At 43.5% G+C, this 18,131-nt stretch overlaps 1 pseudogene; it reads right to left on the minus strand.

Moving 5' to 3' along the window:
* Nucleotides 1–16,707: 16,707 nt before the first annotated feature.
* Nucleotides 16,708–17,707, minus strand: LOC147451263 (germin-like protein 8-2 pseudogene; annotated as a pseudogene).
* Between the last annotated feature and the right edge of the window lie 424 nt (nt 17,708–18,131).

The raw sequence follows: 18,131 nt of genomic DNA on the forward strand, positions 1-18,131 counted from the left end.
ACATTTTTATTAGGTGACCTCCCCAGGCTTTAATTGTCTCATGAATGGTCTTCCCAAGATGATCTCATAATTGTTATTTTTGTCGAAATCGACTATTGTAAATGTATGCTCATACTCGTTTCCATAGGAAGTGACAATTACTTTTTCTAAGAGTCCTAGAGGCTTTTCCATGAGCCCATCTGCCAATTGCAATTTCATTATGGTAGCTCTCAAAGCCGCTTTTCTCCATTTTTTCCAGATTTCTTTGGTGGCAATAACGACTCCTGCTCCACTATCAAGAATAGATTTGGAAACTACTTCTTGGAATTCTACTGGTAGCGTGGTGTTTCCATCTTCACCCTTGCAATACTCTCCGACCTTGTTTAAAGGTACTGGCCTAGTATTTAGTTGAGGCCTGTCCAATTCTCTGATCCCTTCCTGAAGCTTCGAGGTGGGGTCTTTCACTCCAAATGTTTCTAAGAATTTTCCTACTGTGCTCCACATGTTTGGTCGTAACCTCAAGAGTTCGGCTAATGTGATTGTGCATGCCACAAGAGTGGACAATAACTCAATCAACCCTTGTGAATCCATCACTCTGTTAGAAGACAGTCTTTGAGATGGGATTGCTCTCACCTCAGACTTGGCTTCATACTCTCCTGGTAAGACGGTAGAGTTTTCAGCGAGTCTGGTTGGCTGTACCCCGAACCAATTGATCCCTGGTCTCCCCCTTGTGAATGTATATCAAAGTTCATTTGTGATCTTGCCTCAAATTCTTCAATAGGAGGTAAGATCTCATTTCTCTCTTTTCTCGTGCTATTCATGTGGTAGCTCACTCTGTTAGCCTCGTTGGCATCACGGACTTGCTTCCACTGGTCATCTAGACCGTTACAATCCTTACCCATTTCTACCAATGTTTTAGGCTGGAACCCGTCACTTATCTCATCCGTTGTATTTGTCACTATGATAGGCTCCCCTAGACTCAGAGGCATTAGTGAGTCTCTCCTTCGTTTCTACTTGTTTCTCTAAAGTTGGTTTGATAGGGGTTGGAGCTGGTACTTCATGCCAGCTTGTAGGTTTACCAAGCGGGTTTTCCATCAAGGATTGAGTTGTTTCAATCATCTTTCGACACATTTTCAACCTCTGTTTTTCTATTTCAGCATATGGATAAGTCATTCATCTTTGCTCTTGGGTTTGGTTCTTTTTGAGTCTGGCTTCGTAAGCTTTTAGAAGTGCATCTAACTGATCATTTAACTTTTCTTCCAACACTGATCCTCCTGATCCTGCACTTTTGGGTTCTGCTATTTCCTTGGGTGCTGTGGTTGCCACAGTGTGTGAGCTGAGGCTAGCTAGATCCTCTAACCGCTCTAATCTATCCTTTGTGTGTTTTAACTCCTCAGATAGAGCCGCTTGCTCTCGTTCTCTCCTGGCTTTCATACACGCCTTTGTAGCTTTCCAAGTGCTTCTATTATTTTTCGTTTCTGAACTTGGGGCATAGATTTTTGGCTCTTCAAGTATTGGTTCATTCGTCATTCTTTGAGCTTGGGCTCGTGTTACTACCTGAATAGGTATGATTGTCTCGTTTTCTGACCCTCCACTGGAAGGCACTATTTCCAGTATATTCAAGGTAGTTTTTGCTCCTTTACTCGGGTTCTTAGGGCAATCGGAAATCAAATAAGTAACTCCACACTCGGTGCAATATGCGTTGACTCTAATGATTTCACCATGAGAACAGTCTCTTAGCCAATGGTCTCCACCACACTTGTAGTAGGGTCCCTTAGGTTGTTGAGGTGCCCCTTGAGCTCCTCTTTGTTGGTATGCATGTCTTTGCCCGCCCATGCCTCCGTTGGCTATGAACAGCAACGTTCGTTCATCCAAGCTATATCTTCCTTCTCCTGCTGCCTGTGCAGTTGTAGCTGGTCCTGCACTTCCTATCATGCTTCATGGTTCTGGCGTTGAAGGTTCTTCTGGTGGATAATAGATAGGATTGGCAGCATATCCATTGGGATCTTCGTAATATGCATGCATAGGCACCAAAGACTTCTCTTCTGATTTGGTTACTAATGGTGTGTATCTTATGCCAACTGATCGTAATCCTGGTAGGAGTTGTTGTTGCCCCAACACTGGTTGTGGTCTTTCTACACCTACAGGTCCTGGTAGGTTGCCTACTTGATACCTAGGCATCGGTGGAATTTGAGGAGATGCTACCTGAGCTTGGGGAGCGTAAGGTCTCTCTCTCACATATCCCTTGTTATAATAACATTCCTCTGTCCCATGGTTTGTCCATTTTTGTTCAATAGCACACCACTTGGGCTGTTTAGCCTGGGGTTTGGCGTACAAGTTAATTTTTTTTAGCACTTCTTCTACAAGCTGCTCTTGGCTTACAGCTACTTCCCTTTTCAGTGTTGTCTTAGAGGACTTGCTTCCACTTTGTTGTGAGGATGAATTATTGTCGAGATCCTAGAACTCACCCTCTTTGTAGACCGCACAATTTTATACAAGGTAAAGAGCTTCCTTAGTTAACTCATTTAATGTCTTGCTCCTCTTCATATGTAAGTCCTTCTGGAGATCTACATTCCTTAGTCCTTGGATAAATATAAGCATAAGTCTGGACTGAGTTGACAGTTCTTCCACAGGGCAAAACTTCACATATCTTTTTAGTTGTAGGGCTACCTTTCGCACAGATTCTCCATCTTTCTGTTTGAATTTATAGATTTGTGAGACTGTATTATGAGCTATCCATTAGGAGATTTCGGAGGTCTTTTGGAGGGCCTTTTGGAAGAGAGAGGAAAATAAGCTCCTCCAATGAGAGAAGAGCTTACGTTACGTAGAAAAATAGATTGATATTAACAAAGATATAAAAGGTGTCCCTCTCCTCATTTAATAATCTAGTGGTCCTTGAAGACGATCAATCTCTTTCATTTAATGCGAGCACTTTTTTCAGAAGGTAGATGCGGTGCATTTGATACGGCTTACGTCATCACTAGAATTCAAAAAAGTTACAAAACTATCAACTGGTGGAAGATTTTGAAACTTTTGATACTGTCAATGCGTCCGGAACGTCCCAATATCCTAGAAATGAATGTCCAATTGCCTAGCTCCGACATCCAAACACTACAAGAGGCTCTTCACATTAGCGACGCTCACACAGCGACGCTCAAAAAAAAAATTCCCGGCGTCGCTATAAGCGTCGATATGAGCGTCGCAAATTTACAAAGAAATTTGCGACGCTCATAGCGACGCTTATAGCGATGCTCATAGCGACGCCAGCTGGGGTAAAAAAAATAACCGAGCGCGCCCAAAAACTCAGATCTCAGATCTGAGTTTTTCGACGCCCTCAAGCAAAGAGCAGGTAACGCTCTCCCTCACTCTCTCTCTCTCTCTCTCTCTCTCTCTCTCTCTCTCTCTCTCTTTTTCTTTTACACACACACACACACACACACACACACACGAGGAGAGGAAGGAGAGCCAGGTATGCTCCTTCCCTCTCCTCATTCTCATGTTCCCTTCCCCTCTTTCTCTCTCCCTCGCTCTCTCTCTCTCACACACACACATACACACACACAGATAGTGTTTTTGAGAGAGAGAGAGAGAGAGAGAGAGAGAGAGAGAGAGAGCGAGAGAGAGTGCAAAAACGCACACACATACATAAACAAAGAATGCACACACACATTGAGAGAGAAAAAGAGAGAGAGAGCATGCATAAACAAAAAACGCACGCATTGAGAGAGGAAAAGAGAGAGAGAACATGCATAAACAAAAAACGCACACATTGAGAGAGGAAAAGAGAAAGAAAACATGCATACGATCCAAAAAAACGCACACACATTGAGAGAGAAAGAAAGAGAAACTAAGGGAGCGTCGTAGGAAACTAATTAAAATTAAAAGACCTAAAGATCTAGCCGATGAGGAGTTGAACTGAAGACCTATTATTCAAGAGAGAAATGGCATAATCAATCTATCATACTTGGCATGGGTGATAGAAAGGTTATACCATTTATCTCTTTTTATTGGCACACACATCCACACACGCGCACACACACAGGAAGAAGAGAGTTATAACGTCGTAGGAAACTATCTTAAAAGACGTTAAAGATTAGGTTATATGTAGACTTACATTAAATTAGATTTAGGTTTATTTTTAACTAGATTTACGTTTATTTAAGCTAGATTTAGATTTACGTTATATTAGATTAGATGCGGGTCTCCATAGACTGCGATGCCTGCATGAAGCGGGTGAAGAAAGCCCTCAATGGAATATAGGGTATTGCTGCCTTCACTCATAGTGGGCTCCGTCGATCCAAAAGTACTGGTGAAATGTCTTCAGAAGATAGGGAAGAAGGTGGATCTTCAGGGCGGCAAGAGTCACTACATCCCCGACACAATGACCATCTAGACAACCTCTAGTCATTAGACTTACGTTAAATTAGATTTAGCTTTATTTTTAGTTAGATTTACGTTTATTTAGATTTACGCTTATTTACGTTAGATCGAGTCCACGCAAGAATTACTTACGGTTTAGGGTTTAGACTTAGACGAACAGTGAAAAGATCTACTGTGAAAAGATGTTAAGATGAAGTGAAGTGCTACAGCTAGAGAAGAGGCAAAGGGATTTTGTCCACTACATGCAGTATCATGTAGACGTGGGTGTCTAGATTTCTTGTACCCACAAATATAGGTATTGACCAATAAAGACGAGATTATAACCCGGTGGTTCTGATCTCCGTGCACCTCTAGACCGAGGTGTGCGGGGATTGGACATGACTAGAGAATGTGAGGTAAAGAGAGAGAGAGAGAGAGAGAGAGAGAGAGAGAGAGAGAGAGATAAGACGAAGAATGCCAATAGAATATTAAATTTGTTGTCTAGGTTATAAGTTTTTTATCCTCATTATGAGTAGCGACGAGGATGTGGGACCGTCCAACCGAAACACCTATCTCTCAACGAGGGTCTTATGTCCTTGTAATCAATGCAAGCATGCTGTGCGACGGACAAGACGTGTTTCTTTGCAGCACGTTCGTGAATTTGGCGAGTTCGATCCATCTATTATAGATCGAGTTGTTGCCAATTATAACTCGTCGGACTCTGACGCTGGCCAACAAGCATCAATCTTGCAACCCAATAGACGTATTCGCAGGCGCTTTGGTCAAGCAGCATATGTGAGGCCACAAGATGTAGCCTCTGACAGCTCGGGGGATGATCATGCAGAGCACATTCCCAACGAGGCAATGTTTGAGCCCGAGATTGATGAAATGATCGAGACGATCATGGATTCAGAAAGGCTTATCTATGATGATATGAAAAGTGAAGCCGATACATCATTGTATAATGGAGCACGTATGTCTAGATTGAAAGCACTCCTGGTTCTTCTCAACATGCAGGCAAAGTTTGGATGGAGTGACACTAGCGTCACAGCGCTTTTCAGGTGATCTATTACAATTAGTTTACTTTAATAGAACTCATGGTGTATAATGATCTGATAGATTTTTACACGACTGTATCATATTTTTATGTTGTGTAGATTGCTGAAAGAGCACATTCTACCAGCTGACAATGTGATGCCAGATTCCCGAGATGAAGCAAGAAAGATTTTGCGAAACTTGGGGATGGATTACAATTCTATCCACGCTTGTCCTAATGACTGCATTCTTTTCAGAGGGGAATACACAGACATGGAGAAGTGTCCGAAATGTGATTCCGAAAGATATCGAGTAGATCTCCACGGGACAAAAATTCCACAAAAGGTTTTGCGCATTTTCCTTTGCTTCCTCGCATCAAGCATTTCTTCGAATGTAAGTCCATGGCCGCCCTAGCATCATGGCATGAGGAGAATAAATCTTCGGATGGTGTGCTACGAATTCCTGCAGATTGCGCAGCCTGGAAACATATAGATGGAACATGGTCGGATTTTGCCAGGGAAGCTCGAAATTTGCGCTTAGGCCTGGCTATGGATGGCGTAAATCCATTTGGTCAAAGATCAACATCTTACAGTGTATGGCCCGTTGTCATCGTCAACTACAACATTCCCCCGTGGTTGACTACGAAGAAGGGGCACCTATGGCTAAGCTTGATTGTGCCAGGGCGATATAAAGTGGGGAATATGGATGTGTATCTTCGTCCACTATTGGAAGAGCTACAACAATTGTGGATTGGCATAGAGGTGGTGGATATGAGCCGACACACAGGACGACGGAATGCTTTGATCAGAGGTATTCTAATGTGGACCATGCATGACTATCCCGGGCTAACAGAATGCTCAGGTGATCTATTGACACTCCTCTCTCAGACACTGTAAATCTTGTTTTTCCCCATAGTTGATCTATTATCATGTGTATACATGCAGGGCTTCAAACAAGCGGATACAGAGCATGTGTCACATGTGGACCTAGACTGAATGCACGTAGGGCACCCTCACTGAAGAAGCAAATCTACGAAGGTCATCAAGCGTATCTTCCGGAGAATCATGTGTTACGCGACGGCTTTTTGGGAAGAGAGCCACCAAGGATGTCTGCACAAGCATGGTTAGAGCAGAAGGAGATGTGCGATGACGGATTGCCTCCAGGGATGAAGAGACTATCTCTATGGTACGAGTTACCATACTGGCCCCGACTCGTGATCAATCACTTGCTCGATCCAATGCACATATTCAAGAATGTGGGTAATCTACTATGGGACCATTTGACCGGCAAGAAAGATACTTTGGGAGCCAGAGTTGACCTTAGAAATGTGGATCGTATGGAGCAATATTGGCCGCAAACAGCGTCCGATGGATCGATAAAACTTCCTAAAGCACCATGGATTTTCACAGGAGCCCAAGAACGCAAAGTAAAAGAGGCCATTCGATCTTTGCGGACCCCCACTGGCGTAATGCACTCGCTCCGAACGTGTTTTACTAAAGAAGGAAAGCTTACCGGTTTGAAGTCACACGATTGGCATAAAATGTGTCAGGTACGTTCATACTGGACTTTAATATCATTGCATAAAATGTGGACTTTAATATCATTGCTGCACATACTTTACAGTTTATTTTACCGGTTGCCATTGAGGGATGTTTGTCTCTCGACATCCGTAACACAATCTACAAACTTGCAAAGCTGGTGCAATGGATCTCACAAAAGGAGATCGACGTAGACTCCATACCATTCGCCAAACTAAATGCTGCGGAGCTTGTGTGCATGTTTGAGAAACATTTTCCTACTACAATGCTAACCATTCAGGTGCATCTTCTTATTCACATAGTTGATGAGGTGGAAATAGCTGGCACAGTTCATTCCAGATGGATGTTCTTCTTAGAGCGTTTCATGAAAACGCTTAAGGGATATGTGCGTCAAAAGGCACGTCCGGAGGGTAGCATGGCAGAAGGTTGGTTGGTATCAGAGTCCCTAGTGTACATTTGAACAGTCTAGTCAACGACGTTCCTCTGATGCAGATCCCGTGGTGGCGGAACTCACTTACTTCGGCACGCTGCAAGAGATTTTGAGGATCGATTACAGAGGATTTTTTGTCGACTTGTTCGACGTGCAATGGTTCAAGATAATCATGGAGGGTCGAAACGCTACTGTGCGTAGAGGAGAGTCTGGTTTTCTTGAGGTGGATTCTACTAAGAAATGGACTGACCTAAGAGACACTTTCGTACTACCCGAGCATTGTGAACAAGTAAGTATATAAATAGTTAACATCCCCCTTTTACAAGTTATGTGCTTGAAAGCTCTCATGTAAGTTATGTGGCTCTGGCAGGTAGTATTTCATCCTACAAAGTCTACATCAAACTGGTGGTATGTCATAGAGGTAGCCCCTCGTAGTGCAAGGACGTATGAAGGCTACCATGTGCCAATCACAACGACATCAATGGAGGAGATCAGAGAAGATGCTCAATCAGAAGCCGCTGCGGTGGTGCCAGACGAGCATCAAGATGCTACTACTCTATATGGGGTGCATGCAGAGGAGCTACAAAATGAAACAGAGGATATGTGTTTAAACGGAGAGCTCTATATAGATATAGGAAGTTATGCTGAGTTATGCGAGGATGAGAGAGAGATCTCTTAAAGCCACAAATATTGTATTTGAACAATTTTGCTCCGTGCTGTAAAAGCTCTAGCTCTCTAAGTAGCTTCCATGGTGTGTAACGCTCTTTTCTACTTGCGCTCACATCTTTTGATTGAAAATTCTGAGTTTTCGACTTGCCTCTTCTACCACTCGATTCATTGCGTCATTGTATTTATATGCGTCATTACGTCATTGTATTTAATGGTCTTTGCGTCATTGTCTACTCTATTCATTCTACTCTATTCCGCCACCGATGCCTCCACACCGCTTCGTGTTCGACGAGGCTCTTTACCCTCCCCTTCTTTGCCCCCCCCCACACCAGCCACAGCATTGCCGTCTACGCCAGGTTTTGCACGGCTGACTGTTCCTTGAAGCTACACACCTCTACCTACTCCGCCAGGAGCCACCCCACTCGACACTCCTCGCTTCGGCGCCCAGACGCCGATGGAGACACCTGACGTCCGTACCCCCATCGACACGCCGCTAGAGACCCCTGCCGGGACACCCAGGTTCACGCGTCACCGGCCAGAGGGCTTGCCTTACTCCGTCGACATCAGCGGCGGCATCATCATGGATGATGACGGCAAGAAGGTGATCTCGCGCATGCGTGGTCTTTGCTTTCAGCTGTTTAGACACTATATACTAAACAAATGGAGTGAAGTACCAAGTGATTTAAAAAACAGAGTCATCAGCATACTTCATGATGAGTTTCCCGTTCCAACACGGGATCAGCGCTTCAATGAAGACCTGATGAAGATTCGAATGCGCGAATACTGCAAACACAAGCGTTCCGAAGTGCAAAAAGCAATCAAGAATGGGTGGAATAGGCCAGATTGGCTGGCCAAAGAAGATTGGAAGAATGCGAAGAAAGCAGCGCGCGAGAATCCCGACAAGTGGAAGCAACAAAAGGATGCAGCCAGAGCGCGAGTAGAGGCAGGGAGCTCGCACCACTTGGGGAGCGGTGGATGGGCATCATTTGAGGCCGATTTTGTAAGTCTTTTCACATTGCTCTTTATGCATGTTCGATAGTTTAGGGTTTATGAGTTTTTTAGTTCTAACATAATGAAATCTTTGTATGTTTTGACAGTGGTCGATGACAGGACGTGATCCCACACCGTACGAGCGCGAGTACGCAGGCAGGAAGGGCTTAAACGCCCTGATGGACATTCTCAGTTCTCGCGGTGGCATGGTTAGTATTAGGGTTTACTCTTTTTTATTTTTTGTATTGTTTTATAAATGTCGTTATATGTTTATATTTACTGAAAACTGTCTTATTGTCTTTTTTTGCAGAATCCGACAGATACGCCGCTTGGACGCGATGAGACGTCTGATTAGACGACGTCAGTTTAGCCGTAGCTAGATAGCATTAGTTTAGGGTTTCTCATAGCTTATGTATCATGAGACGGATTTTATACGTCTTTTTGAACCATGTATATTATTACATTTGTCACCGCAATTCCTTTTGCCAATCAATTCTTTATGCCTATGATGTTGTACAATTGTCATTATTACATTTGCCAATCAATTCAGTTTGTCTATGATGTGTACAATTGTCAATTTTGCAAACAATGCGTCTTGTGGGTGACTATTTTGGGTCTATTATTTACCTTTGCACTTTTTTTAAAAAGTGAATCAAGTACAATATGGTTGATGGGTGGCAGGGCATTCAATGCCCTGCCACCAAAAAAATATTCTCTCAGGCGTCGCTATAAGCGTCGCTATTTATGGCTCTGTAGCGTCGCTATATGCGTCGCTATACTCTTCTGTGAGAGCGTCGCTATAGGCGTCGCTGCCTATAGCGACGCCTATAGCGACGGCTATAGCGACGCAGATAGCGACGCTCTCGTAGCGACGCTTTTAGCGACGGTTATAGCGACACCGGGGGTTATAAAAACCCAGTGTATTTCCGTCGCTAAGAGCGTCACAAGAGCACATAACCTCTTGTAGTGAAAGAGGCAAAGAATGTAAAAAACCCCTAAAAGAACATTTTACTAACGGCGCGCAAGGGGGCATTTCAAAATTTTGGAATGCCTCATCGCGCGCTGTTAGTAAAAAGCCCCTTTTTTCCTCTTTTAGAGAGCTTTTTGAGAGGAAAATGTCAAAAAATCTCTAAAAATGCCTCCATCTATCACATAGGTTTTTTCTTCATCATCTTAGCCTTAGAGATCATAATTTCGAGTCTATAAGAGTGAGCACGCACACCCATTGTTACAATTCTACAAAGTGCATTTTGATCACACACACACACACACACACACACAGACAAATATAACATACACAGAGACACACACACTCACAAACACACAGACACACAAATATAACATACACACACACACACACACACACAAACACAAAGAGCCTCTCTCTCTCTCTCTCTCTCTCTCTCTCTCTCTCTCTCTCTCTCTATACTATAGGTGCGCGTAGAGAGGCACAACCGGTGTGCATGTCTCTATGCGCGCCTTTAGTACTGTGCATCCATCAGTGTATGTGTTTATGTGTGTATGTGTGAGTGTTATAGAGAGAGGAAGTAAGGCGGGGGAAAGAGAGAGAGAGAGAGAGTCTTTCTGTTACCTTATACTAACGGCGCGAGGAGGTGTTTTTTGAGGTCAAAACATGCTCCACGCGCGTTGTTAGTAATGGGAGTCTCTCACTCTCTCTCTCTCTTTAAATATGCTAAGCTATAGAAAGGAGAGAGAGAGAGAGAGAGAGAGAGAGAGAGAGAGAGAGAGCATGGTGCAAAAGTGCAATAGAGAAACATAGGTAGGTTTTCTTGAAAGATAATTGTCCAAAAATCACTAAAAGGAGCTTTGTACTAACGGCGCGCAGAGGGGCATTCTAACATTTTAGAATGCCTCCTCGCGCGCCTTAAGTAAAAAACCCATTTTTGGGGGGTTTTTTGACATTTTTTGCCTCTCCGGATGTCGGAATGAGACAAGTAGACATTCGTTTTTAGGGTATTTTGGCGTTCCAGACGCATTGGTGGTGTCAAAAGCCTCAAAATCTATCACTATTTGACAGTTTGTGACTTTTCAACTTTTAGTGATGACATAAGCTGTCTTCAATGCGCCTCACCTGCCTCCTGAAAAAGACGCTCACATTAAATAAAAAAGTGACCGTTTTCAAGGACGATTGGGAATATAAATCTACTTTTTAAAGTGTCTGGTTGTCCTTTTGGACGTACTCACAAGGTGCAAGTGCATTTTAAAAAAAGTTTCTAGAGAGAGAAATACAATTTCTTACAAGGCCCTCCAAATGACCTCCGAAATTTTCTAATGCCCCTCTGTGAGAATTCCTCAATAAACTTGTCAAACACCTCCTCCATAGACTCAAAGTCTCTACGCTCCACAGAGTCAAAGCAAGTAGCAGCGTCATCCTCTAGGGTTAGTCCAAACCCTGCAATTGGGTAGGGAATTCTAACACCTCTTTAGCTCTAATTACACGCACAAAGGCTGCTACATGATCTCTAGAATCTCTATTTCCCGTGTATTTATTGTTTACCCATTTTTGCACTTGAGAGGTTCTAATTCTACGATGGTCTACAAATCTCATCATTGGATCTCCTCGTCCTAATCGATATTCCTCCTCTGACCTTTGGTAGTGGGCGGGTTCCTCTCCCAATGGTGTTCCTAAGCCGTAATTTCTAACGGTTTTTGCAAGAGATGGTTCATCTCTTCGAACTGGTTCTATGGATGGTCTTCCAAGCTCTGTTGACCCTTGAGTTTTTGGCTTACTCTCACCATGATACCGTGAATAGAGTAGTGGTTCTTGTAAATCCCTTAGCCCTCGTGCGGCTTGATAACCATCTTGGTTTCCGTCTTGTTCTAATGTTGCACTCTGTCGAAGCCATGCCTACAATGATGACTGAGTTGCTGGTTGGTTTTGGTTGTTGAATGTCTGCGGTCGGGTAGAATGTGAGGTCGCGTCATACTCTTCTGAAAAGGGATTTGTCGACTTGCTAGGGGTGTAGGTGGCTCTTGGCACTTCATCGGGGCAATATGTTGATGCTTCTGGAACTGTTGCCTTTTCTACCTCCTCTGGGAGAATACGTTTTTATTCTCGCCTGTACCTATCAACAAAAACGATATCCTTCTCCATAGCAATTTCATAAGAGAATAAGTAAAAAACTTTGTCTTTGCTTAATTCGTTTGGATAGGGTTCTTTGCAACAAAAGTAAGAGATTATTCCCTCACTCTCATGCTTGTAAATTCCCACATTCTCATTATAGGTTGAGACCCTGGTTGTTTTCTTATCATACATAAAAAGCGATCCAGGTCGATCAATGTTTGGAGGCGGTTCTTGAGTTTCTGAAACCATTTTTCCTTTCGCCACGTTATCTCCATATCTATTGTAATCCTTAGGATTACTAACTATCAGATAGTGCTTCCCCTTTTCGTCTCGAAATCTATCTCCATCATCATAGACTCGAATTATCTCCAGTCTCTAAGCCGGTCTTTCTTCAATACAAATACACTTGCGTCCTCGATAGTCAGAATAAACTAGGGCTCCCCTTGAGTTTGTTCCTTCTAAGAAGATCGTAGTGAAGTTGGAATCATTCAAAGGATTTAGGGAGGTGCTTCCCCTTGGCATTGGCCCGTCATAGGTGAAACCTTCTGGCTGGTGACTACCCATCATGAAGAAGGATTTGTCTGATGAAATGTCAGTTTGACTATCCTCTTCAATAATTGGTGCTAGTGGGCCTTGCTTGAGTTACACTCTCCTCGGTGGAAACTAAGCTACCCTGATCACCTGCCACCTTTTCTTCTCTAAAAATGTATCTTCTTGATCTTAAATTCATCAAACTTAGCAATGCAACTTACACAAATCTAACCACTCACTTGGCAAAGGATCAGTTTCTGCACAACTTCTTGCTTTGCCGCAGAATATACCTGTACACAAGCATTTAATTTTGGAAATCGAATTCAAAGCATTTAACCGCTAGAGGTGATTTTAGTAATGATTGGTATAACTGGAGAGTTAACCTCAACCACTACTGTATTTATACACTTCTGATGTTCTGGATTAGGTCTGCTAATCTGGAACTGAACTTCCCTCGGATGTTGGTCAATTTACATGAAAAGTCTGAATTCTGTCTTTGCTCCATCAAAAGGTCAAACAAGGTCCAAATTCACTTCTGAAAGAAGTTATGGAACCCTCAAGTCAAATGGAACCTCACTGTATACCCTTAATCAAATTTTCTCTTTCATAAGTCCCAGTAGACATCCTACGCATAGGATATCTCCTGCTCTATTTTGCCTAGATTTTTGCACTATAAACTTCCCTTGATGTGCTGAGTCCATAGCTGTTTTTTACTTTTTGATTTGGACACCTATAAGCTGGTCAATGGATCAGAAATCTATTCCGACCGCCTGATGTTGGTCTGATCAGTCAAATCAACCCCAATTTGGACCAAAATTGACTAGGAGGCTTGCCTCAGGCTATACAACACCCTGCTAGGTCTACAGTCAGTTTCTGGCTTAAATTTCTTGCTTTAGACATTCTACGCGTAGCATGTCTTTCTGCTCAAAATGGCTTCAAATGCAAAGCACAGACTCTTCTTAAGGTGCTGATCACTTTGGTATGCAAACTGAGTTTGGAGTGCAAAATCACACAAATGACATCCTACATGTAGGATGTCTTTTTGGCTTGTTTGACCTCAGAATTGATCCACAGCTCCCCCTTGATGTCAGCAACCCATATGCTTAAATTTTGGTTTGGATTTCAGAAGTCCCCAATTTTACCTGTTCTAGCCTTTTTCAGTCAAAAGTGTTAAAGTCTGCTTAGAATCCAATTTTTTCACCCAATTGAGATGAAACCTTTCTCAATCACTCAATATATCATGCAGATCATGCTCATGCAGGCATCCTATGGTTTTGGTCTTAAAATAATGCCTTGGCACAATTTGGGTAGGATGTCTGGCAATTTTAGTATATCTGGCCGTATCTTGTCAAGATATGGTCAAATTTCCACTTTCCAGATGAAAATAGAGTAAAATCTACCTTCTGAACACATTGGTCAACTCAAAATTTCAAAATTTCCACCAGATTAGCCTGTTGACATCCTACGCGTAGGATGTCTCCTGGCTTAAATTTTATTTTTTTCTTGACAGAAATGCTCCTGATGCTCTGCAGCTCTATCAGAAACACTCACAGCAACTATTGAACTTCACTTCAGCTTTCAAACACTCTTTTGCGTCTTTTACAACCTTATGATGAACCAAACAATCAAGTATACATGCATGAAGTGCTCTAGATCATGAATCATGATGTCCTACTTACTATACTATTCATCATGTGAAATAGTGATAATGATGTTTTGATTGCTTCCTGGCCTTTCCGGACTCTCAAGCTCTCCTTTCACCGCTTCTCCCACTTAAACTCCTACTCTTCAACTCAACTAAGACCTAAAACTATCTCAGTCTACCTAAGTCTACCTAAGTCGAAGGATATAGGCCAGACACACGCTCCCTAGACTCCCTCTAAGACCTAGAGAGTCCTCCACCCTCTGATCCTATCTAAATGTAAAACGAGACTCTAGCAAGCCAGAGAATCCCTATCCTCAAGGACTAGTCTCGATCACCTACCTAGGGTTTTCATCCCTAGTAGCGGCGCCAAGGTTGGACGGATACGCCGCGACGGAAGTGAGTAGAGCAAGAACTCACTTAACAAGATTTGTCAGCTAAGGACGAAGCTTGACCCGCAGGCACGTGGAAGCAAGCATAGGGTCTACACTCAACTGACTTTCGATTCATTCCTACAGAGGTCTCTACCCAATGTCTAAGATACAGCCTTCAGGAGTGCATAAGAGGAAACTTGCTACAACGATTTCTAGAGCCGAATATCCATCAAACAATCTCGAAACGCCATAGAACTTGAAGGAGACCCTACTAATACCAATAGGTCACTCTCCCTAAAGTCTATGAACCAAAATCTCAACCCAAAACACCCGGTGCAAAATCACGTAGGATGTCTGGCCGAAATTTGCAGGTCGTGGTTTCCATAAACTAAAGTGCCTAATGTATAGCTCTACTCAATGCGAATGCGTGGATATGCTGAAATGCGAAAACGGATAACGTATGCTCACCGAATCACCAGATGAAGCTCGTAGATGGAGCTCACAAAACCGGACCGTACGCTCGCAATGTAGGTATTGGCGCGTAGCTCTCATCGGGGGCAACACACTGCACTTCTTTGCACTCGATTCCGATCACCGGTGTACGCGTAGCGTCAAGATGAAGCTCTCATTGTCTCTCGTACACAGTAACGCTCACTCACAGACAACCTTTTTTTAAAATGACAAAGGTTTTTTCATTAAGGTCAAAAAGTGGTATAAATACCTTACAATCTCAAACCCTAATGTTCCAATTTAACCATCTACTCAATCTAAATGTCAAAACTGGGATACAATCTGGAAACTTCTGTAAGCTCTATTTATAAAGGTGAAATGTCGGGTTTTCTTAATAAATGAATAATTACAAAATATAATAATCCGCCGAGCAGTCATTTTTTGTAAGGTGTGTCCAGCTTCTAACAAAGACTCAATTGCAACACCTCATCCAATAAAGACGCAACAACGATGTGCGTCAAGTCAAGTCTGCGATATCGTTGCCTCGTGCCCACCCTCCTCTCCTCAAGGGTTGTGCCAAACGTCTCTTCAACATTCAAGCATTGCAAGTTTAGTGGCTCATGTAACATTGAAACTCCATGTTAACTTAGGCTAATCACACGATAGCATGGCAGTCCAAACTCTTTTCTTGGTAAATGAGAATTCATTTCACATTTCAAAACTCAAAACATGTCCATCATTAGATTTACACACTCTTCGTTTAAATGAGTGCCCACTATCTTATTTCAACCAATCAATATTTTTTGGCCTACCAAAAAATGCTTGAAAATACAACTCTACCTTTTCTCTATTTTAGTCAGCAAAACGAGAAGACATCTCTATAGCCTTTGCCTTTTGGGTAGGCCAAAAATAACTTCTTAGTGATTGTATGCATGTGTGAGACCACGGGACTCTATGCTACTTCTCTAGTTGCTTTTGTAAATGTCCAAAGGACGGGTCACAAACTCTTAAGAATCAAGAGGTGAATGAATTCTTGTTAGAGCTTGACAAAATGTCGTTAAAGGAAAACCATTATGAGGTTGAAAAGGTTATGGAAAGAAAGTTCTCATATGGTAGAGGAGCCAACATAGACATCACGAGATTGAGGAGGGCACATTGAGGAGGGCACACTCCATCCATTTACGCACAGAGTCGTCTTTGAGAGGCGCAAAGGATGCCCAACGAGAAGAGGTTTTTTGCAAAAAAGGAAACTCCTCAAGTGGACCTGCACACAACTCATGCATAATTTTCGAGGCAAAATCTGATCGTTTAAGCCTTAGACATGCGCCAATGGTGCTAGAAAAGAGACGGAGATGCACCATGGTTGAACTTAGCTTCAATTTCACGAAACAATGGAGCTCCCCTACGCCGACAAATCATGCGTTGGTGTGCTTATTAGAGAATAGTGTGTCTATTTATTGGGGCATGTCTTATTACTACTCCTTCACCCTAGAAGGTGGTGTGATATTTGTGGACAGAGGTGACATGTCATGTACTAGTGAAAGGAAATTGTGGTTATCCAAGTTCTGATAATTTAATTCGCTGTTTCAAAAATATTTGTAGGTTCTAAGGTCTCAACCTTATAATTTTTCCAATATAAATATATATTAGATTTCCAAAATCGTAGCTAGTGATCATATAGATGTCAAAATCCGAAATAGTTTTACAAGGCTTCTTATATAAGTACAATGGGGAAAATTACCACACATTAAAAACTCTTATTTAGTGAGCATGGATGATTATTTAGTGAGCATGGATGATGACGCTGATGCATATCGCTAAACGGTGGTGGCGACGCCGGCTATAATGCGGTCGATCTCGCGCTGGTCGTTAAGACCGAGGGCGATTTGCAGGACCTCCTTGGGCAGAGGGGGCTGAGCCGCGAACAGAGCGGGAGCGAGCTGGGAGACGCCGGGGTTCTGCGAGTTGAGGGCGGAGATGGCGAGGGCAGGCTTGTGCGCGTCAGGGTTGAGCTGGAAGTGGGAGAGGCCGCGGGGGAAGACGAAGAGGTCGCCTTCTTGCAGCGTCTGCTGGAAGAGGGTGTTGTCGGTGGTGGAGACGAAGCCAACAATTAGCGCGCCCTGCGCCATGAAGAGAACCTCGGTGGCGCGCGGGTGCACGTGCGGGGGGTTGAGGCCCCGGGGCTGAAAGTCAATGCGGGCAATGGAGAGGCCCTGCGTGTTGAGGGCCGGGAAGGTGCCAGCGCTGGCCAGGTTGACGGCCACACCCAGCGCCTGGTTGAGGTTGCGCGGCTGGCGGAGCAGAGGGCTAGCGAAGTCCGCGCTCTGCACCTTGGCGGCGGGCTTACAGGTGAGGCCGTTGAGCGTGATTTGCATATTGTCGACGTCGGCTACGCAGAAGTCCTGCAGGGGGTCCTCATCTGCAGCCTGCACGCGATTGCCCATATTCATTAAGGCGAGGCAGGACACTATCACTAGCATATAGGCACGACCAAGGAGTGCGGATTGCGCCATTGTATGCTATATATAATGATCAACTGCTTACTACAGATCAGTTGAGGTACTCACAAGTACTGTGAGCAACACGATAGTGCTATAGCGAAATTATGCTGTGCATGGACCTCCACTTCAACGCTCCTATTTATACTTGTATCCCTCCCTCCCTCTCGCTCTCTCCCCCACTCCCAACCGCGTTCCCTTTCAAGACCAAGTCCCTTCTCCCCCTTCAAACCCATCTCCCTTTTTTTTTTCCTCCTCCTTTCAACCTTCCATGCGTCACACCCCACTTATGTTTATACAAAAAATACTGGTTATAACCTAATGACCTTTCTTGAAAAGTACACCTTGCCTCTCTCTACGGTGCTTTGCCACATTTTTCAACCATCGTCTTCATTGTCAAGGATTCTTTGAACCACGTAGTAATCACAACAGAAGATTATCTATGAACGTAGTACCCCTTGGACAAGCAAAATTTGACAACACAACTAGTATTACTTGGGGGGGCCCATGTAGCCTTGGCAAGTCCTGGCCTATTGAAGATAGTTTTCTTT

Source organism: Adiantum capillus-veneris, chromosome 9 (genome assembly GCF_014529385.1).
Source record: "Adiantum capillus-veneris isolate H3 chromosome 9, ASM1452938v2, whole genome shotgun sequence".
In the NCBI taxonomy this organism is placed as follows: domain Eukaryota; kingdom Viridiplantae; phylum Streptophyta; class Polypodiopsida; order Polypodiales; family Pteridaceae; genus Adiantum; species Adiantum capillus-veneris.